The 23558-nt window shown below is 32.8% G+C and overlaps 1 long non-coding RNA gene across 1 annotated transcript; it reads left to right on the top strand.

Moving 5' to 3' along the window:
* The first annotated feature begins 19646 nt into the window (after window positions 1-19646).
* Window positions 19647-22005, top strand: LOC136201018 (uncharacterized). Its single transcript, XR_010673642.1, has 3 exons — window positions 19647-20180; window positions 20280-20595; window positions 21761-22005. It is a non-coding gene; the product is annotated as an uncharacterized lncRNA (long non-coding RNA).
* The last annotated feature ends 1553 nt before the right edge of the window (window positions 22006-23558 follow it).

Raw genomic sequence — 23558 nt, 5'->3', positions numbered from 1 at the left:
CCTTTACATGTAAACTAGTGGGAGCTTTGTCATTTACTTAGTATTATATGTCGATGATTTTCTACTAATGGAACGACGTAGCTATACTGCAATCGGTGAAAATTTTGGTTATCGAATAAAATTCTCCAGAATAGACTTAGGAGACGCAGCTTACATCTTAAGGATTAAGATCTATAGAGATAGATTGAGAAGACTGCTTGACCCCTCCCAGTCTAAATACGTTGACAAAGTGCTCAAAGCATTTTTGCACTAGACCTAACATCACTTTTGCTTCAAGCATGACAAAGTCGATTATAGGGCAATCCGAGTGATGGTCACTGGATTGTTGTCAAGAACATTGTTAAGTACTTACAATGACTATAATATGTTCCGAGTATATGGAGATGATAAATTGAAAGTTGGAGACTTTCAGATATAAGTCATCAAACAGATAAAGATGATTGCACAGAATACAAGTTTATTCTCAAAGAGGTACGGTTAATTGGAATAGTTCCGGGCAGGAAACCGTAGCCGAGCCAAAGATCAAATTAGAGTATATATAGTAGCTTCGGAAGTAGCTAAAAGGAAGTTTGTAATGAAAGTTCATAAATGAACTAGGCGTGGTACTTAACATTGTTAATAAGATTAACAATAGAGCTGTTGCTCTTGCTGAAAGGACCCACAGTCTCATCATACATCCAAACACTACCTCGGTCGTTACTATCTCTTATGAGAGATAACAACAAGAGTAGATGTGAGAATTAAAAGAGTGCCCACCAAGGGACAATATTATAGATCCATTTAAAGAATGCCTTACCTCCAAAAGGTTCATGATCGTCATGTGAACGCTTATGGGAATGTTTTTAGAAACAATTGGCTTTAGTCTAAGTGGGAGAATGTTGGGGTTTATGTCCTATAGACAATTGTTTTAGGATATAAATATTAATGAATAAATTGTTTATTTAAATCATTTGTTTTAATAAGATATGGTATAACTAAAACTATATATAAAAGGCATTAATGTTTTGTAAGTAAAAGTACGTAATCCTAAGTTTATTTAAGTAATTATAAAGTGTTTATACAAGCATATGAAGTGAGACTATACTTTATAATAGACCAATAAACTTAAAATCAACCCAAGTCAAGTAATGTGTCATAGGGGCTGGCAGATTACTGTTGAGACTTGCATGTACCAGTGTTTTTGTCGAGATATAGAGCTGATCTCACAAGCTTTAGATATGGAGATATCTAGACAGTTACATGGATCCGGTGAAGGAGTTCATTAGGATTGGGACCCAACTTGAGATAACAACATGGATAGATTTATCCGATTGTCAACTGTTCATCTCATTGGTATTAGTAGGTATAAGTAATCCTCAGACTCAAACATTCATTCATTAGTGATTCTAGATTATGGAGTGTGATGCTTTGATTTCGTGTGAGCACGATCCACTAGGGGAGTGTTGAGCGATTTCCGCAAGTGCACGGTTTCGCTTGTAGTAATAAAAAGATATCGATCCCACAGGGAACGTTTTTTAACGAAAACTTATTTTAATTCAGTTTGATTTACTTTCAAGGTTTATAATATGTAAAATCGTTTAATTGGATTTGGTTTTGAAATTAATAGATTAAGAATTAGATTAGAGTATGAAGAATGTTAGAAATCAATTCTGTTTTGAGTATGAATTTACAAGACAGAAACGTTTAGTGCTTTAGAAAAAGGAATAAATGTATTCGTTTGCATTAAGCAAAGAAAACAACTTTAAACTTTGTAAACAATTATATAAATGTAATAACGTAAAATCTTTCAATTAAATGGCTTTGAACCGCAGACAATCTTCCTATGGTCGGGATAGATTGCTACCTTAACCAAATTAATACTTTTTCAAGATATGAATTTGCCTAAGTGTTCAACAAAGTTTCCTTGTAAAGATTTTGAATTCAACTACGTTTTAATGAAAACACCATAACTCACTTCGGATCAATTACAGAAGTGCTACATAAAAATCTATTGAATTGAATAAACTTTATTAGATGAAGTATGAATTTGATACAAGTTTACAGAGAACAAGAAGCATGGAAGCTTTCGACGACTTTCAAGTGAACGGGTTGTCAATCCTTTCCTTGAACCTCGTTAGATTTTGTCAGGCTCCGGGGCGAATCCTCTACTAAATCTTCTCGCTGAATCTTCGGAATAGAGACAGGTACTTCTACTACCAAAATGTAAACTAATAATAACAAATCTTAATCTAAATCTAAATGCTACTGTGTTTGTAATTATTTGGTAAACAATGTGTGTACATCATATTGCTTTTTACAAAATCGATCTTCTAACTCTGAATTGCTTGACTCAGAATTTCTGTATTAATTCTGTACTAAATCTCCTCTTCAATTAAAAATATCAACTCTGAAATCAACTCTCTATTTATAGATGTTGAGGAGTCGTGTCCACGGAATGTGTCTGCTGCGAAGAGGCGTTCTTATCCAATCGAACGGACGTGTTTCGTCGAAAACGAACATGTGCAAGTATTGCTTCCTGAAAATCTGAACTTACTGAGAATGTAAATTCTCGGCCGAGAATGGGGGAACAAATTTTCAGCCTTCGACATGACAAGGGGAAGAGCTGGGCGACGCGTGTCGCTACCGAGAATAGAGGATTCTCGGTCGCGACACGGAGTATTTTTCTCTGTCTCTGACTTCGTCATCGTCATCATCCTCGTTTCGGCGCATTTGATTTTCGTCGTCTTTGACTCCTTTTGTAGGGGGTTTCCTTCGTTTTTAACCTCTTTCGTTCCTATTTTGGATTTTACCAAATATTTAGGTACCTTGCATGAAAGAAACATATTCGAACGTAAAAGTATTCTAAATAGATATAAACAGCATGATTTCGTAGTAAAACTGATGTAAATACTAATGATATTTTAGGTATATTTTGGGCTTAACAAATCTCCACACTTAATCTTTTGCTAGTCCCGAGCAAAATTTCACTGAATTTATTCTTTAACTAACCTCTTTATAAAAATAAAACATATATCTATGTATTCCTTTTTAAATTAGTTAAGCCGAAAAGACTAACTTCACATGGCAAATTTATACGCAAAATATCAAACTAACTAGTATAAATACGATATATCATTCGTCTTGTATTTTTAAATTTTTTTTTGAATTGAAGTATTCGGGACGATATAAGCTCGCATGTTATTGAGTCTTTCGTCTCAAGGCATTTCAAAGCACAAAATTTCCTTTCCCAAAACTAAACTATTATATTTAAATGAGTAAGTATTTGGGTTAATTTATTTGCTTAGTTACGCCCAAGATAAAGGTGGTCTCGATCGTAACTTTATATGCATTTTATTTGCTTTGTGTTCGCTTAAGAGGTACCGACCATGCCATGGGTGGACGCAATCGTTACTTTAAACTTAAACACGCTTAATTTTTGCTTATAACTTTAACGTTTCTTCCATACCTCGATTGTGATAAGGGTGGTCGCAATCGTGGCCAAAAGTAAACGGTACTTAATTTTCTTCCATTTCATACCTCGATTGTGATAAGTTTGGTCTCAATCGTGGCCAAAAGTTAAGAATATAACTAATTGATTAATTAATATGAATTTATGAAATTGTAAAAAGAACGATAGCGCATTCATCCTACATTGACTTAAAATTCAATATGTATTATGGCTAAAGTTTCCTTAAAAACTTCAATTGGTGTTAATGTAAGACGAAATCAAACCGAGCTAAAAATTGTTAGTTCAATTTAATGCCTATAAACCTAATTGAAAATTTAAAATAAGATTTATTGTATCATGAATTGCATGATATAAAATAGGGATTTGAATATAAAGAATTTATTTACTTAAATACATTTACTCGAGACAATTTTACTTAAAATCGTTTCGGAGATTTGCGAAAATTTCAAAAATATTGCCCGTATAGAAACATTATTTCTATCGATAATGATAACCTAAAAATAATCATTTGGTGAAAATTTTGAAATTATGAGCTATTTATAATTATATGAAATGTAAAATGTATGAAAACTAATGTTAAATAATTTGTGTTGCAATATATGTTGCATTGCATAAGACAAGTGTTGCATTTGAAAATTTTGCTTAGAAATATTAACATGTATTTATGTTAATACGGATGACATTTATTCTTACTCCTTACATTTATTCCCATAACCAATCTTCTTTTCTTTGGAACGAGAAGCGGCAATCAAACCTTCCATCAATATTTTAGAAGAGTTTACTGTGTTGCTTTGAAATATGCCGCCTAAAACATACAAGTCGGTGTCTTGGACCATACTGCTACTAGTTCGTCCAAATAAACTATGACACAGAAACTTGTGCAAATAAATCATCGAATTGGAATGGATGCATTTGTTATAGGCTAGACTCGGATTGAAATGCCAGAATCCTATCAACATCCTCCAGATGTCTCTGGAAGTCATATCTCTGCTAGGATGGTGGTATGAAGTATCCTGTGGTGAGAAACCAAACCAGGCATATAATTCTGGGTAACCGAAGGTGAAAGTGTCGCCATCTTTGTGAAAACTCACACGAACCCGATGCTTATTCACGAAGCATACTGTACATAGAAATTGAAGGATCCAATCGCCTATGATTGGAAACTTCATGTGGGCGAATTTGGTCCAGCGCAAATTCTCTAAATAGCGATTCATATCATCGCTAATCCCGAGTTCACCATTTAAGAACTCATCCATGTAAAGCATTCCGACAAATATAGCATAACGAAATCGGTAATAACGTCTGCCTTCATCATGGTTATAAATTGGGAAAGGAGCACCATAGCGTTCTGATAAATCAGTACGCTTGCAGCGTGCATCAATAATCTTCTTAGAAGATTTGAGTTTGGTAGTCATGGTGTTTGGAAATGTTTCTGTAACTTTGTTTGAAAATGGTGTTTAGAATATTAGATTTTTGTCTGACATAGATGAAAAAGAAAAGCTTGTAACAGAAATCTGAACCTCTTTGATTCATTTATAAGAATCATAGGACGAAAGGTGTTGTTTTGATGCGAAAAGGCATAAAATCAAACCTTTTGAAGTTGAAGAAACTCAATTTTTCGAGTTTGAATGGTTGTGTTTGCAGGAAGAAGAAGAAACAGGTCTGATGGTGCGGAAAACACCCGTGTCAAGACCAAGAATTCTGATTCTCGGTCGCGACACGCTGATTTCCTTGCAGAAAATAAATTCTCGGTAAGATCAGAGAAATCCCTTGCCTTCTTGCAAATTTGAAAATCTAAATTCTCAACTGAGAATCCTAAATTCTCGGCTGAGAATCACTGAATTTCTTCTAATACGAACTATTTACCTAAAATCTGATAAAAAAACATGACTTAAATATATTTTCATGTATCTAAAACTTAATATAAATTCATCTAATAACTAAAAATCATGAAAATGAAATGTGCAAAAATAAAATAAAAATAAAACTAAAAATTTAACCTAATAAATAAAAAAATCAAACAAGAACAAAATGAAAGAATTACACGAAAATTAACGAATTAACCTTCATGAAATATTGTTATGAACTTAATTCCCTTAATTTGTGAATGGTCATAGTAAATTTTGCATCTATTACCATTGACTTTAAAGCGAGCTCCGTCAGGTCCTTCGAGTTCTAAAGATCCATAGTCGAATGTTTTAACGACTAAATATGGTTCTGTCCATCTAGACTTAAGTTTACCTGGAAATAATAGGAGCCGTGAATTAAATAACAACACCTTATCTCCAACGCTAAAGCGCTTGACTTTAATCTTGGCGTCGTGCCATTTTTTCACTTTTTCTTTATATATCTTTACATTTTCATAGGATAAATGGCGTAATTCATCCAACTCATTTAAGTTGAGCAAACGTTTCTTACCTGCTTGTCGCAAATCATAGTTAAATGTTTTAATAGCCCAATAGGCTTTATGCTCTAATTCTACTGGTAAATGAAATGCTTTTCCATACACTAATCGGTATGGTGTCATTCCTATTGGTGTTTTAAATGCAGTAAGGTATGCCCATAATGCATTGTTAAGTTTACAAGACTAGTCTCTTCTTGAAGACGAAACTGTCTTCTCTAGAATCCATTTGAGTTCTCTATTTGATATCTCTGCCTGACCATTCAATTGGGGATGGTATGATGTAGATACGCGGTGGTGTACTCCATATTTTCTCATAAGTGTTTCAAAACTTTGGTTTATGAAATGGGTTCCGCCATCACTTATCATGACTTTAGGGCATCCAAATCTACAAAATATATCTTCAAGAAACCTAACAACTACCTTAGAATCATTTGTAGGGGTTGCAATTGCGTCAACCCACTTTGAAACATAATCTACGGCTACTAAAATATAAGTCTTACCAAAAGAAGGGGGAAAAGGACCTATGAAATCGATCCCCCACACGTCGAAGATTTCAACTTCTAATATGTTTGTGAGAGGCATCTCATATTTCCTTCCTAAATTCCCGGTTCTTTGACATTTGTAACAACAAATAATAAATGAACGAACATCCTTAAACAGCGTAGGCCAAAAGAATCCACATTCTAATATCCTAGCTACTATTTTACTAACGTCGTTATGCCCTCCATAAGAGCTAGAATGACATTCTGACATTATAGATCCGTATTCATTTTCACTAACGCATCTCCTAATCATACCATCACCACAAGTTTTGAACAAGAAAGGATCTTCCCAAAAATACTGTTTAACGTCAGAAAAGAATTTTTTCTTTTGTTGGAAATTTAACCCTTCTGGAACAACGTTGGCGGCGAGATAATTTGCTACATCCACATACCATGGTGACATGATACTTTTTATTTGATAGAGATATTCATCAGGGAAATCATCTCATATCCCAATAGTTTCACCTATAGGACCGTTCTCATCTTCGAGTCTTGATAGATGATCGGCGACAAGGTTTTCTACTCCCTTTTTGTCTTTAGTTTCTATATCAAATTCCTATAATAGCAAAACCCATCTAATCAGATGCGGTTTTGCATCTTTTTTAGCAAATAAATACCTTAAAGTTGTGTGATCGGTATAGATTATAACTTTAGATCCTAACAGGTATGACCTAAACTTATCACATGCAAAAACTACCGCTAGCATTTCTCTCTCGGTTGTGGTGTAATTTAATTGTGCACCGGATAGTGTGTGACTGGCATAATAAATAACATGAAGTTTCTTATCCTTCCTTTGTCCTAAAACACATCCGACGGCTAAGTCACTTGCATCACACATGATTTTAAAAGGTAAATCCCAATCGGGTTTAGCAATTATGGGTGCACTGACTAAAGCTGCTTTCAATGTTTCGAAAGCTTTAACACAATCTTCATTGAAATCAAAAGTTGAGTCTTTCATGAGTAAATTAGTAAGTGGTTTGGAAATTACAGAAAAGTTTTTAATAAATCGTTTGTAAAAACATGCATGTCCTAAAAATGACCTTACTCCCTTAACAGTAGTTGGAGGGGGTAATTTTTCTATTACTGAAGTTTTTGCTCTATCCACTTCTAATCCTTTTTTAGATATTTTATGACCTAAAACAATTCACTCGTCAACCATGAAATGACATTTTTCCCAGTTTAAAACTAAATTCGTTTCTTCACATCTAAACAAAACTTTATCCAAATTTCCTAAACATGCATCGAAAGAATCTCCGTATACTGAAAAATCATCCATAAAAACTTCCATGATATCTTCAATGAAATCGTTAAAAATTGCAGTCATACAACGTTGAAATGTTGCTGGTGCATTACATAGACCAAAAGGCATTCTCCTATATGCAAAGGTTCCATAAGGGCATGTGAAGGTTGTTTTATCTTGGTCATCCGGGTAAATATAAATTTGAAAGAATCCGGAGTAACCATCTAGAAAACAATAGAAAGCATGACCAGCTATCCTTTCGACCATTTGATCAATGAAAGGTAGAGGAAAATGATCTTTCCTGGTTGCTTTGTTAAGGTTCATATAATCTATACAAACCCTCCAACCGATGGTGGTTCGCGTAGGTATTAATTCACCTTTGTCATTCCTTACAACAGTTATGCCTCCCTTTTTAGGTACACAATGGATTGGACCAACCCATTCACTATCCGAAATAGGATAAATGATTCCATTGTCTAAAAGTTTAGTAATCTCATTTTTTACTACCTCTTTCATGTTCAGATTTAAGCGTCTTTGCCTGTCCGCTTTAGGTGGCTTATCTTCTTCTAAGTGAATTCTGTGCATTACAATGCTAGGATTAATTCCTTTCAAGTCTGAAATTTTCCATCCCATACTTTCTATCCTATTTCTAACAACTTCTTTCAATTTTTCTTCTTGAACATGTGTTAATTTGTTAGAGATAATTATAGGCAGAGAATCGCCTTCGCCTAAGAAAGCGTACCTCAAATGGTTGGGTAATTCTTTAAGTTCTAATTTAGGGGGTATTACAATTGAAGGTGGAACTGGTCCATCTTCTTGAATCAAAGGCTCTGGGTCCTTATCTTCTAATTCTTCACCCATTATAGGTTCTATTATTTCTTCTTTTTGAATAATGTCTTTGACACATTCTTCAACTAAGTCAAGTTTCATACAAGCGAATTCCTCCATAGGATATTTCATCGCTTTGTTCATATTAAACTCAATCTTATCGTCTCCAATCCTTAAAACTACTTTCCCTTCCGACACATCAACTAGAGCACGTCCCGTGTTCATAAACGGTCTGCCAAAAATTAGTGGACAATTAACGTCATATGCAAAATCTAATATAACGAAATCGGTAGGAAAAATAAATTTGTCGACTTTAACTAAAACGTCTTCAATTATACCATATGGTCTTTTAGTGGTTTGATCTGCTAATTGCAAAACCATATTGGTACGTTTGATATCTTCTTCTAAACCTAACTTATTAAAAATAGATAATGGCATTAAGTTTATACTTGCTCCTAAATCACAAAGACAACTTGGGAATTCAATATCTCCCAATTTACACGGAATAGTAAAACATCCGGGATCTTTGAGTTTAGTAGGCAAATTACTCGACACTATTGAACTACAGTCTTCAGTTAGTGAAATGGATGAAATTCCTTCCCAACTAATTTTCTTCGAAATTAAATCTTTTAAGAACTTACCATAATTGGGAATTTGCGTAATCGCATCCATAAATGTCAAATTAATGTGCAAATTTTTAAGTTTATCTAAAAATGTTAAAAGTTGTTTGTCATAGTCCTTATTTCGGACTTTGTGTGGAAAAGGTGGTTTGGGTACAAAAGTTTTTGTACTTGAGTCAACTGGTAAACTTTTTGTGTTTAATGTATCTTCTTTGGACTTTGGTAAATCAGTTCCTGGTAAAGTTGAATCTCCGGGCATTTCCGGACCTAAGTAATTTTTCCCTGAACGAAGAGTGATAGCCCTCACATGCTCTTTCGGATTTTCTTCCGTATGGCTAGGAAGACTTCCCTCTTTGTAGGATGGAATTGATTTAGCAATTTGGCCAATTTGAACCTCCAAATTATGGATGCTAGATGAATAGTTTTTAATAAGCTGATCGAATTTATTCTCGATCCGTTTAAAACCATCATCGTGATTACTTATTTTTCCACTCATAGCATCTATGAATTTGTCGATTTTAGAAGATAAAGAGCTAATCGTATCTCTTGATTTATTTTTATAATTAGTTGTACGATTTTGATTAGCATTTGCATTATTATTATTATCTCTCCAGTTAAAGTTAAAATGATTCCTCCATCCAGGATTATAGGTATTAGAATAAGGGTTATTAGTTTGGTTTTGCCCTTGGACAAAATTTACCTGTTCAATCTCGCTCATACCTTCATAATCCACATCCGCTTAGATTGGATTACCATTAGAATCGCACGGTGCCATAAACCTATCAATTTTGTGCGACAAGGCAGAAAATTGGGCTTGTAACATCGCAACTGGATCAAGATTCACTATACCTTTAACCGATGATGTGTTCGAGGATGATGGTTTCGCCACTGGTATATGTCCACGATCTGCGAGCCACATACTACTGTTAATTGCCATTTCCTCCAAAAGTTCTCTTGCTTGGGCAGATGTCTTTTTCATAAATAACCCTCCCGACATAGCATCTAATGAACCTCTAGTTGTTGGATTTAATCCATTATAAAATGTTTGCATTAAAAGTGCGTCGGACAATTGGTGGTGTGGGCATAAACGTTGAAGTTCTTTAAAACGTTCCCAATTCTCATAAAGAGTTTCATTATCATGTTGAGAAAAAGATGTTCTTTTATGACTCTTGCGGTTTTTGCTAAAGGAAAATATTTTGATAAAAACGCTTGGGCAAGTTGGTCCCAAGTTTCGAATGTTGCGCCTGGCATTGAAGTTAACCATTCTTTGGCTCTGTCCTTCAAAGTGAAAGGAAAGAGGCGAAGTTTGATTGCTTCGGCAGTCACATCATTTATTTTAAAAGTGTCACAAATTTCAAGGAAATTTGTCAAATGGGTGTTAGGATTTTCGTTAGGTAACCCGTAAAATGTTACATTATTTTGCAACATATTAAGCAATGCTGGCTTAATTTTAAATTGGTTTGCGGTGATTCTGGGTGTAACGATACTATTGGTTACATCGGCCACTCCCGGCATAGCGTAATCCATAAGCGTTGCCATAGTTTCTAGCTCGGTATCTCTAGTTTTTAATGGAGTTTTATTTTTGTTTTTCTTGTTTTTCTTGTTCTTTTTAATGGTTTTTTCAATTTCTGGGTCTATAGGCTCTGGTGCAATGCCTGAACTTCGAGAACTGCGCATGAACCTGAAATCTTGCACGAACCGAAGCTACCTTCAAAACAGAATTTGAAAAACAAATATGTTAGTAATTCGAAATAAATAAAATATAAAAGTTTGAATAAGTATGTCTAAACCTAGATTCGAAATAAAACACGAAAAATCTAAATTTTTGTTAAAAATTTTGGCGTTCCCCGGCAACGGTGCCAAAAACTTGTTGAGCGATTTCCGCAAGTGCACAGTTTCTCTTGTAGTAATAAAAAGATATCGATCCCACAGGGAACATTTTTTAACGAAAACTTATTTTAATTCAGTTTGATTTACTTTCAAGGTTTATAATATGTAAAATCGTTTAATTGGATTTGGTTTTGAAATTGATAGAATAAGAATTAGATTAGAGTATGAAGAATGTTAGAAATCAATTCTGTTTTGAGTATGAATTTACAAGACAGAAACATTTAGTGCTTTAGAAAAGGGAATAAATGTATTCGTTTGCATTAAGCAAAGAAAACAACTTTAAACTTTGTAAACAATTATATAAATGTAATAACGTAAACTCTTTCAATTAAAAGGCTTTGAACCGCAGACAATCTTCCTATGGTCGGGATAGATTGCTACCTTAACCAAATTAATACTTTTTCAAGATATGAATTTGCCTAAGTGTTCAACAAAGTTTCCTTGTAAAGATTTTGAATTCAACTACATTTTAATGAAAACACCAGAACTCACTTCGGATCAATTACAGAAGTGCTACATAAAAATCTATTGAATTGAATAAACTTTATTAGATGAAGTATGAATTTGATACAAGTTTACAGAGAACAAGAAGCATGGAAGCTTTCGACGACTTTCAAGTGAACGGGTTGTCAATCCTTTCCTTGAACCTCGTTAGAGTTTGTCAAGCTCCAGGGCGAATCCTCTACTAAATCTTCTCGCTGAATCTTCGGAATAGAGACAGGTACTTCCACTACCAAAATGTAAACTAATAATAACAAATCTTAATCTAAATCTAAATGATACTGTGTTTGTAATTATTTGGTAAACAATGTGTGTACATCATATTGCTTTTTACAAAATCAATCTTCTAACTCTGAATTGCTTGACTCAGAATTTCTGCATTAATTCTGTACTAAATCTTCTCTTCAATTAAAAATATCAACTCTGAAATCAACTCTCTATTATAGATGTTGAGGAGTCTTGTCCAAGGAATGTGTCTGCTGCGAAGAGGCGTTCTTATCCAATCGAACGGACGTGTTTCGTCGAAAACGAACATGTGCAAGTATTGCTTCCTGAAAATCTGAACTTACCGAGAATGTAAATTCTCGGCCAAGAATGGGGGAACAGATTTTCAGCCTTCGAAATGACAAGGGGAAGAGCTGGGCGACGCGTGTCGCGACCGAGAATGGAGGATTCTCGGTCGCGACACGGAGTATTTTTCTGTCTCTGACTTCGTCCTCGTCCTCGTTTCGGCGCATTTGATTTTCGTCGTCTTTGACTCCTTTTGTAGGGTTTCTCCTTTGTTTTTAACCTCTTTCGTTCCTATTTGGATTTTACCAAATATTTAGGTACCTTGCATGAAAGAAACATATTCGAACGTAAAAGTATTCTAAATAGATATAAACAACATGATTTCGTAGTAAAACTGATGTAAATACTAATGATATTTTAGGTATATTTTGGGCTTAGCAGGGAGGCCTTGGGGTGTGTGAGAGTAGGGTTGGGTATCACATAAAGTAATTGCAGGATAGTTAATGTTAGATTGAGCATTCATCACTCATGCTAAATAGGAGATATATCCAGATGGCCGTTTGTGGTGAATTGACTGAAATCCTTGCATGGTGATAGAGTTAAGAGTAGAAATGCAGATTTCACTTAACTTATCTTTCAGAGTAAATTCAACATGGACAAGTAAAACAAACTCTTCGCTATATGTAACCTTGACACGTTGCATGGTTGTAAGAATTGTCTAAAAGGATATAATTGATGAAAGATCGAATTATACTGCACGTAATGCGGAAAGGTAAACGTCAGTATTTAACCTGACTTCTTATTTGCACTAGGGGTATGTCTTAGGTTCTACTAGTAACAGCTCGCGAAGTCATTCCGTTATATACAAGTTGAAATTAATCAGGATGAATTAATTCCAAAAGATATATACGGCTAGTAGCAATAAGAACTTAATGGGTCGCACATGGGACTTGTAACCAGAGGACATAATTGTAATTTAGTGGGACACACTATAGTGGGCCAACAGTTAGAGTATATTAGGGGTAAATTAATTTGATTAATAATTATAATTAGATTATAATTGTGAATTAAATTATAGGATTATCTGATAATATTAATTAGAGGTTTTAATGTCATTATAACTCTAATTAATTATCCCTAACTTAAATTAATAACTAATTGGATTAGAATTATTATCTAAAATATATTTAGATATCATTAAGATAATAATAAGTATTTATTTAATTATCTAATTAGTAATTCTATTCTGAATTGAATTCTAATTGATTAATTAAATAATACAACTAGGGTTATGATTTGAGAAGTCTACAAATAGACCCACTCCCCTAGGAATTTCGGTCAACATAATAATCAAGAGGCTAAGGAATTGTTCTGAAATCATCCCGGCTAAATTACTCTCTTCTTTACTCTCTCTTTGATATCGTGTCGATTCCTTTAGAGGCAATCAATTTAGATTGCTATTCATTGTTTGTTTACTAATCACTTTACTTTTCTGTTGTGTTTGTTGTTCGTGACACACAGAATAAGAGTTAAGGGCACTTCGTTTGCAACTATAGATAGTTCGTCATAAAAGGTATTTCGTTCTATCACTCTTTGTATGAAATAACAAATTAACAGATCTTGAAAAAAGGAAATAGATAAAATTTTATAATTCCGCTGTGCCTAGGCTTGTCTACTTTCCTTCAATTATCATTGGAACAATAACGAACGAAATATTAGTGTACTCATTGGCTATGGTGGTGTTTCACCGGTTATAGAATTGGATGTCAAACCAAGGACATAAGTGTTTATGAAACAGTAAGCTCGGGATGATCCGTTATGGTGACACCACATGGTATCAAATGTTATAGGTGGTTCTTATGTAATGCTCATAGACGAGTCCTTAGACCCAAAGTCACTATGGAACCTAGATGAGACACGACATGCTTTTGTTATCGGCTAATGTTCCAATAAATTGGTGCCAAGTATGGCTGAGCTAGCTATGTTCTGCATCATGCTGAGTGATTATGAGTTCGAAGTGCCAAGATTTCTACTCTCATATGGGAGAGTAGATATCATGGCCACTTGATTATTGAAATTAAGAAGCATGTTGCCACACTCAAATGAAGCAATTATGTATTTCTTATTCGAACTTATCAGTTCACAAGGAGATCAAGGAATGTTTGAGCATCATATAAGGATAACATGATAGTGCCTCATGCTTGACTTGATATCGCACAATATATGACCACTTTGAGATTATGATTAGGTTCTCATTATTAATAGACGAGATAAATATCTAAGTGGGGTAGACATAAAGGCTTGCTAGAGCGCAACTATGACTTATGAGACGAAACTCAGTTCTGGTCGAACTGCCAATGTTAGATGGACCTACAAGATCACATGCTTTAAAATAGACAATTTAGAATTTGGCTAATCGGGATATTTTAGTATACGTATAATGGTTATATACATTTAAGAATGTGAGAATCAGTGTATATGGGCATGTGTGAACTACGGATTTTAATAGGATTCAAATAAGTTCAGCCCATACTCCGTCGACAAATAGACAAGGAAAAATTGTCTGAAAATATAATTACGTTTTAATGGTTAAAATTTTAATTCGATTCGGATATATATATATATATGTTATGATTTAAATGTATAAAATTGGATATTCTAATTTATATCAATAAATATATTTATTAATATACATAGGTTAATATATAGAATATTGTTTATATGTATATAGTTATATTAATAAAATAAGGATTTTATTTAACCTATTGCTTAGGGAGGAATTATATTTAATTTGGAATTAGGATTTATTAAAAGTTAAAATTGAATTTTAATTCTTTTCCCCTTACACTAAGTTGTCGCCCGTAGGTATTTTAGGTGTTTTTATATGTGTCTAATTAGTCTTAATTATTTAAGAAGATAATATAAGATATTATCCATTTTCATTAAAAATTAATTAATTAGAATGCTGATAATAATAGGCTTTTTTTTTTATTCTAATTATTTTTAGGAATAAGGAAATAATAATATAAATAGTTGTAGTTTGGGACTTCAACTAATTAATTCAACCATTATTATTTTCTTCATGTAAAAAAACTTCACTATTCTACCCTAGTTGAGCCACCCCCTCACCCATCGGGTTTCGTTCATCCTTGTTCGAGATCTCATTTTTAGAGTGGTAAGACACATGGTGTTCTATTAAGACATCTCAGTATATGTGGTGCACAGGAGCTACCATTTATAATTCTTAATCTCATACAAGGGGAACGACTGTCCTTCCTTGGTGAAAGGTTATTATATTCCCTAACTTAATCTATGTGTTTTCCCTTGATGAAAATGGTTTGCTTTGATTAAATTACTTTTACGCCTTTTAATCGGCTATAAAAAATTCCTTCAACTAGGGGTCTCATGATACTTTTTGCTTTTCAATTCATATGTGTAATGTAGCTATATTAATAATAATGTTTAGCAGTGGCGGATCCAGGATTTGAGGGAGGGGGGGCAAAACTCTATGTAATTTTTTTTAGACAAAATAGCATTAATTGAAAAAAATATATTTTAGTACATAATTTCTATTCGATACAAAATGTCTTAAAATAATAAAATAAAAAACTTTTAATGCTAAGTAGATCGACGATTACGAGGTGTCAATTGACATCTACGATCGATCATATCTTGAAAACGATTTGCTGCCTCTACCTATACTGCTTCTTTTTAGGGTTAAGGTGTAAAAATACCCCGAATGTTTTGGATCAGGAGCAATTTTACCCCTAACGTCTAAAATGGTGCAATTTTACCCCTAATGTTAGTAGCCAAGAGCAATTTTACCCCTAACGTTGATAAATTGGATCAATTTCAGACACTATTATAAAATATAGTCATTTTTTTTCTTTATTTTGAACTAATTGCATATCAATTTGTTATAAAAAAAAGGATATAATGTTTTTTAAATTTTTTTGTCCAATTCGTACAAAAGACAGTATATTTTTAATATTTTTTTCTTATTTTTTTCACATCCCAACATATGTTTGTGATTTGTTACTGATAAAATAACGCATGTGTGAAGTGTAGATGGCAAAATTCATGACCAAAAAGACAGTTTGATGAATTATTTCTCAAATTGACCCAATTTATCAACGTTGGGGGTAAAATTACTCTTGGCTTCCAACATTAGGGGTAAAATAGCACCATTTTAGACTTTAGGGGTAAACAACCCAAAATTTCAGGGGTATTTTGGTACCTTAACCCTTCTTTTTATATTAAAACCCCAGAAGGCAAAACGGCGTCGTTTTGAGGGGATCCAAAATGACGTCGTTTTGGACTATTTTTTTTTTTTGGATGAGGGGGGTTGGGGGGGGGGACAACTGCCCCCTTTGACCCCCCTACATCGGCCCCTGATTTTTAGTAAAAAGAAAAATTAATATGGTATATAAAAAATAGTTTGTCGAATTTAGCATGTATATAATATAAGTTAAAGAATGAGAAGAAGTCAACAAATAAACATAAATAAAATTTCTAACTCCATGAATAACATGCGGATTCGCTAAAGAAAATGATAAATACTAATTATAGTTGAATGATGAAAAGTATAAGTACATGTAAGGAAAAAGTTAGAAATTAGAGCTTCAATTCCTAGGTAGAATACATTTAAAAATAATAATTTGGCAGGTGGTAGTTGTGTGTCTTAGAAATAAACTCCAAATGGCTGAGTCCAAAAGATTAATGATATCATGTTTATTGATGCTAGTGATAATTAGCATACAATTTGTAGAGAAGATTGAATCAACTCAGATTGGTAATAGAGCGCTTACTGCAGATGATCCCAATTGTAAAGGAATGGGTCATGACGGACCATGTCAAAAGATGACACCTGCTAATCCATATAATAGAGGTTGTGAGAAAGCAAACGGATGTCGTGGAGATTGATGAACAAGTATAATCACAATCACAATACATCCACTTTCTCATGTCTATTTATATATATCTTTATGGTTTTGTTTTTCTTTATTTCATCGATATGTAATCTAATCTTCAGAAAGTAATCTCATTCTAATTCTTTCATTTCTATATTCTAGTTTATATACATATAGTCAATACTCCTTAAAAATGAAGATTTGATATCATAATATCACAGTTTTAAGCGGGTAATCTACTTGCAACTAACAACAAAAAAGGATGTTATATTTGTATGGAATGCAACACATTTTAAAATTAATGGGTGAACCACACTTATATTAAAAAAGTTATCCTTTCACAAAAATATAAAGTAAGCGACTTCAAATATATTTGTTTTACCATGATACAAATTAATTCTTCTCAGACAAATTCTTCACCCAAATTTCACAAAACAACTAACATATTTCTAAAATACTAAACATGCTCAAAATATCCTTATGTATACTACAAAATAAAAAATAACATTCTAAAATAATGGTTTGCAACACTCTTAAAATACCAATCATTATATAAATTTTTAGTAAGCAAACTCATATGACATTCCTTCAATAACATGATTTGACCTCACTAGAAACTCTCCACAAAACGAAGAAAAAAAACTATCGAACGTTGATCTTCCAACCCAACTTTAATCATTTATTATTCCCATAACAAATAATATATGTGTTTGGTTATATTTCATTCCTTAAAACATCCTTAACCTATCTCTAAGCTTAACAAATCAACTACAAATACTAATGTACATATCATTGTGCAATATATAATGAAAGTGAAGCTATTAATTCCTAGAAACAATTTTACAGCATTCTCTTACATATGAAATAAACCAACATACAGAAATTGATAAACTTATCATACCTCTAAAATGCACTTTGAAATTCTTTCTAAGATTAAGTTCACTTTATCTTATCTCTATGTCTAAAAACAAGATAGTTAGAGTTTTTGTACACCAAAACTTCAACTATTACAGATTCGAAATAGGTCAAAAAGAAATACTACCTAAATGGAGATATTTACCCTCACACATTGTTACTACTGTCATTCATGGCCAACACTATACAATGGGACTACACATGCATCCCCATAACACTAGGAAAATTATCTTAAAAACTCATAAACATAAAAATGAAACTAAAAAACGGAGAGAAAAGAAGATGAAAATAAAAAATAACAACTTGATAAATTATTTATGATGGGACGATATACAGGTGCACAAACTTAAAAAAAGTTAAATACCCATCACAAAAGTGTTAAATTTTCCCTAAAAGACATGTGTCACATCTAGGAAACATCAACAAATAATAAAATTACTAAACAACTAAATTATTCTTAAACTATTACAACTTTACCATATAGTGGCATCACTTCAGCATATTCCCTTGCCACACAGTAGGAAAAACAGCAAAGGACAACCTTTTCACATCAGCGTTTCAAATTTCTCACGTTTTCTCCCTTTATAATAAATAAAATGAAATTAATTTAGGTTCTTTTTACTTTTTTAAGCACAAACTAAGATAAAAAAAATTAGATATTAACCATAGATGGTCAATTGCAACGCTAATAGATGTGTTGCCTAATGCGTTGCAAAATATAGGGTTTAGTTTGATATACTGCAACACGTTTTATGAAGTGTTGCAAATATGATAAACTAACTTAACTCTGATGATTTGAAACATTATTTATGAAGTGTTACAATAGATATACGAAAATTGAAACACTTTTTATGTAAAACATTTGTTTTAATCTTAATATATGCAAAACGACGTTGTTTTCCATCTATAAGAATTTAAAAAACAAATTCATAAATGTTTGATATTTTTAATACCTAAAGTTTAGCATGTTTACATTTTAACATATAAAATTTAATTTTACACTAAACACTATTATTTTAAATATTAAAAGTATTTTTATGATTAAAAAATATTAAAAATATTTTTATACTTTTATACTTCTAATTTATTTTGAAAAGATAAATTTATTCTCAGCATGTCTTTCTCTCTCCTCTCTCTGTATAATTTTAATAAAAAAATATAACATTAAAATACTATTATTTTAAAAATATTATTCTGAGTGTAACTTTATTCTTAATAATGCTATTATTTTAAATATTAAAAATACACTTTTATATATTTAATATTTTCATTTTTAATTTTCTATACTAAAATATTTGAATTATATTTTTATTAAATAAAATAAGAGAGAGGAGGGAAGAGTATTTAAAAAAACATATAATTAAATCCTTGAATTTTTTATTTATTAAGGATTAGATATATGATTTTTAATTTTCACACACATCAAGTCTTTATCTAACGGTTTTAATGAAACCGCTAGTTAGGGTCTCAATCTATGTGAAAATTAAAATTGAAAAGTAAATTGTTAAGGACTAAGTTTTTAAAATCCTAAAAGTTTAAAATGTGAAAATATATATTGAAAAATATATATGGGGATGGGAAATTTAAGAATTAAAAAAAAGGAGAGGGAACTTATTTTTTTTTTTTTTAAAAAATTGAGCACAATGTGCTTACATTAAAGAAGAAAGAAAAATCTCCACCAGACCCGGATGTGATTCGAACCCATAACCTCCCAAGGCATAGGTAAGCTCTCAACCACTAGGCTAAGAGCTTCACCCACAAGAGAGGGGAACTTATTTACAAAGGATATATTTTATGAAATGCGAAAATTTTGTTTGGCGCCTTCCTTTCATCGTTCCCTCCCCTTACTTCATCTCACTTTAATTTCACCATTCTCTTCACTCATATGCTCTTAGCCAACCCTAATTTTTTTTCTCTCTCTTTCTCATGGTCCTCCTACTTACGATCCCTGGCCTCGACTGACTTCCCTGCCCTAGCTACGATTCTAATTCACGCAGTCCATCCGAGCATCTCCGTCACCAGAATCCATCATGAAGAGCCAGAGGAACGTTATTCTAATTGCCGTTGCGCTTGTTTGCCTTTGATCTGCAAGACTTTCCAGCACAATATCACAAACTGAGAAGCGCAAGCGAGGAATGAGGCTGTTTCAGACTCGTGAATCATAAAATCCCCAATTCTCTCATGTCACAAAATTCCCAATTCTCTCATGTCGGAGATGAAAATCGTAGTCAGATCTCTCCTAGATCTTCCAATCGAAATCAAATGCGCAACTCAGGTCAATCCTCTTTACGAAGCCTTAGGTCTATACGACATGGGCTCCTCCGAAGCCATTGATAACTTGTGCTCTCAATTGAATGCCTCTCCTCATCAAAGTTTGATCTCTTCGCTTCCCCCAATTTTATGCTTAATTGATATAGTCAAACTTAATTTCGCAGTGATTTGAATTTTTTTTCGGTTTATTGTGTTGGCAGAAAGGTAATTGAGGCGTATGCGAAGGCAATTCACGAGATCGCCATGGATTTAGCTCGAAAATTGGGGGAAAGTTTGGGGATAAAGAGAAGCGATGTGTTTGAGGGATGGCCTTGTCAATTTAGGATTAATAAGTATAATTTCAATCGTGAAACTATTTCTTCTGGAGTTCAGATGCACACTGATTCTGGATTCTTGACTATATTTCAGGATGATGAAAATGTCGGAGGTCTTGAAGTTATGGACAAGTTTGGTGAATTTGTGGCTGTAAATCCACAGGATGGAACGCTTCTCATCAATCTCGGAGATGTAGCTAAGGTGTTTGATTAATTGCTTGTGTCTTATTATTATTATTATTATTATTATTATTATTATTTAGGATAAAGCACCATAATAGGTTTATGGTTTATTATATTCACTCATGGCTTCATAAATGCTTTATATTCTATCACTATCAGAGGCCCCTGTTTTGCAAAGCCTCTTTCCGTAATGGTTAATTTAGTTCGCATATACATGACGCGGAGCACTAATATTGTTGTTCCATGTGTAGTCTGTTGTCCATCGAAGCTTTGCACTAGCAGATAATCTTAGTGAAGTTTCAGGAATATCACATGTTATTATTTTTTCCTTTGTGTATCCGTTGTCTGCGTATCTTTTCAATTTAGATTATATCCTCGTACTTGGTATGGTTGACATTTAGTAATACATAAGTTTTTCCATTGATTTTTTATGTATTATAATTTAGTTGTGCATGATTTCATCTGGTAGGGCCACAATTAAAACTCAAGTGATCAAATTAATCATTGTCATGGTTTCTAAGCCGTGAATAACCTGACACCACAAAAGATAAAGGATAATGTAGTAAAAATTAAGTTGGATATTGATGGGATTGAGAAGGGAATGAGTCATGTGAATTATATATTGACAGATGAAATTTAGGAAAACTTAGATATCAAGCATGTTATGTACTAGTCTTTCCAACTGCACGACACATACAATTTTGAGCTTCGCATCTCTTTAATTTGTGTCTTGCAATTCAAAGAAAAATATTATTAAGGATAAGGTACTAAAATAGGCCTATGGTTTTTGGGGAAGTATGAATTTAGGCTCCACGTACAAAATAGCACCAATATAGGCTTAACGTTTAAAACAGGTACCAATTTAGGCCCCGATAACGGAATGAGACACGTCATTCATATTACTCCATTAAGTTCTATCAATTGTACGTGGAGAGAGAAATCTGAACTTAACAGAGTAATAGGAATGAGGTGTCCAATCTGTTATCGAGGCCTAAATTAATACCTTTTTTTTAAACGTTAAGCCTATATTGGGGCTATTTTGTACGTGGAGCCTAAATTGATACGTTTCCAAAAACCATAGGCCTATTTTGGTACCTTATCCCATATTATTATATAGTATATATGCACTAGTAGCTGAATAATTTTTGTTATTTTTCTAATACTTTCTTTTGTGTCCTTGCTAGCTAGGATGTACAGACATATATGGATGATGACCAAATTGAGAGAAGCTAATCCCAATTTCAAAGTTGATATGGAAGAAATTTTTAGTTGCATATCAAGTGAAAATGACAACATTGTAGTCTTCTAAAGATGGTGCTCCATATATGAGGAGATGGAACGATAAGCAATATTATATTTGTATGATATTGTAAATACTTTTAGTTTTTTTTTATCATGACAATAGTAAATTCTATTGTTCACATTGACCTATTGTTGTTGTACATGCAATTAAAGATAATTTTATGCTATTATTTAAATTAAATTAAAAATGACTTTTAATTTTTTTGGGTTGCATAAGTTAAAGATGTGTACCATATATTAATGTCTTATATTAAAAAGTGTTACCTTGTAAAGGAGAAAGTGTTGCTCCAAATAGCATATGTTACAAAAAAAATGTTGCAATAAGATACAAACGGTTGCTAATAACAAAAAATGTTAAATTAAAAAAAGTTGCAATTGTAAATAAATGTTGCAACAATAACGTTTATTCCATTTAAAAATGTTGCAATAGTCTATGAAAGTGTTGTTTGAAAGAAATGTGTTTGAATAAAAGAGTGTTGCAATAATGTATGAAAGTGTTGCTAACCTTTTTTCCACAATAGTGTTACATCGTATGTGATAATGGCTACACTTATATTAGAGTTGCAGTAGGGAAGGGAAATTTTTTCTATAGATATGAATGGTAACACTTTTATTTGTGTTGCTACAAATATGTTAAAGTGTTGCTGTAAGATCTATAGCAACACGCAACTAGGCAACACATTTTTTTGGTCTGAAGTGTTGCCTATTTATCTTGGGCAACATTTTTAATGCCAAAGGTAACACTTAGTGGGTGTTGCAGTACACCATCTATGGTGATTGATTGAAATTGAGTGCATCAAATATGTATAATATCCAATACATGACTCAGTGTACTGCAAACAGTTCAATAACTTCAAAGTTCACTATTTTCATTTTTAAGGGTCCATCTAAACTTAAATGAAATATGTCCACTAGTATGATGGTTAAGCAATTCAACAAAAAATAAGTATACACTATTTCTACTCTTGGAAGATATGTAACCTTAAAACTCATAGTGTAATTCTCATTTTAAGAGTATTGTTGTTGCCTACTCTCGCAAGTCACAACAGAAGAGAAATTGGAACTAAATAACACCTTATCGTCTACTCTTCCAAGGTAAGTGCATGTAATCACAATACTAACAACCTCCAGATCATTGTACATACCCACTCAAGATAACTATTTAGTACGTCTCCAACAAACTCTTAGATTGGCTCTTAAGTTAAAAATTTGAGGAGTGAGAGTTCAAAATCAGCTCCAACGACCTCTTAGTGACTCCTCAAATCAGTAAGAGCCTCTTCATCCTCTTTATTAATTGTGAGCCTCTCTCCACGCCCAGTGCCTCCTTATTTTAATTTTTTATTAATAGTTTATTATTAAGGAGATGATATGTATTAGTCACTCTTAAATCACTAAGAGTCAATTATTTATATTATTTTTAGAGAGTGTCTCTTGGATATGCTCTTATTTTATTCTAACTCAAACATATTCCGACCTAATTCACAATTCATAAACATCTAATTCTCATCATGAATCTAATTTTACCAACTTCAATCTATTATTGTCTAATCACATGACAATAGTCTCAATAACATATCCATCACATTCATGTCATCTAAACATTGCACAATATATGTAATCAAAAGTTGAAATCACTCAATTCAAACAATTATTTTTCACATAAATAATTATACATACGCT

Source organism: Euphorbia lathyris, chromosome 7 (assembly GCF_963576675.1).
Source record: "Euphorbia lathyris chromosome 7, ddEupLath1.1, whole genome shotgun sequence".
NCBI classification, from domain to species: domain Eukaryota; kingdom Viridiplantae; phylum Streptophyta; class Magnoliopsida; order Malpighiales; family Euphorbiaceae; genus Euphorbia; species Euphorbia lathyris.
The sequence above is the reverse complement of the archived record's forward strand: the minus strand, read 5'-3'. Positions and strand labels throughout refer to the sequence as shown.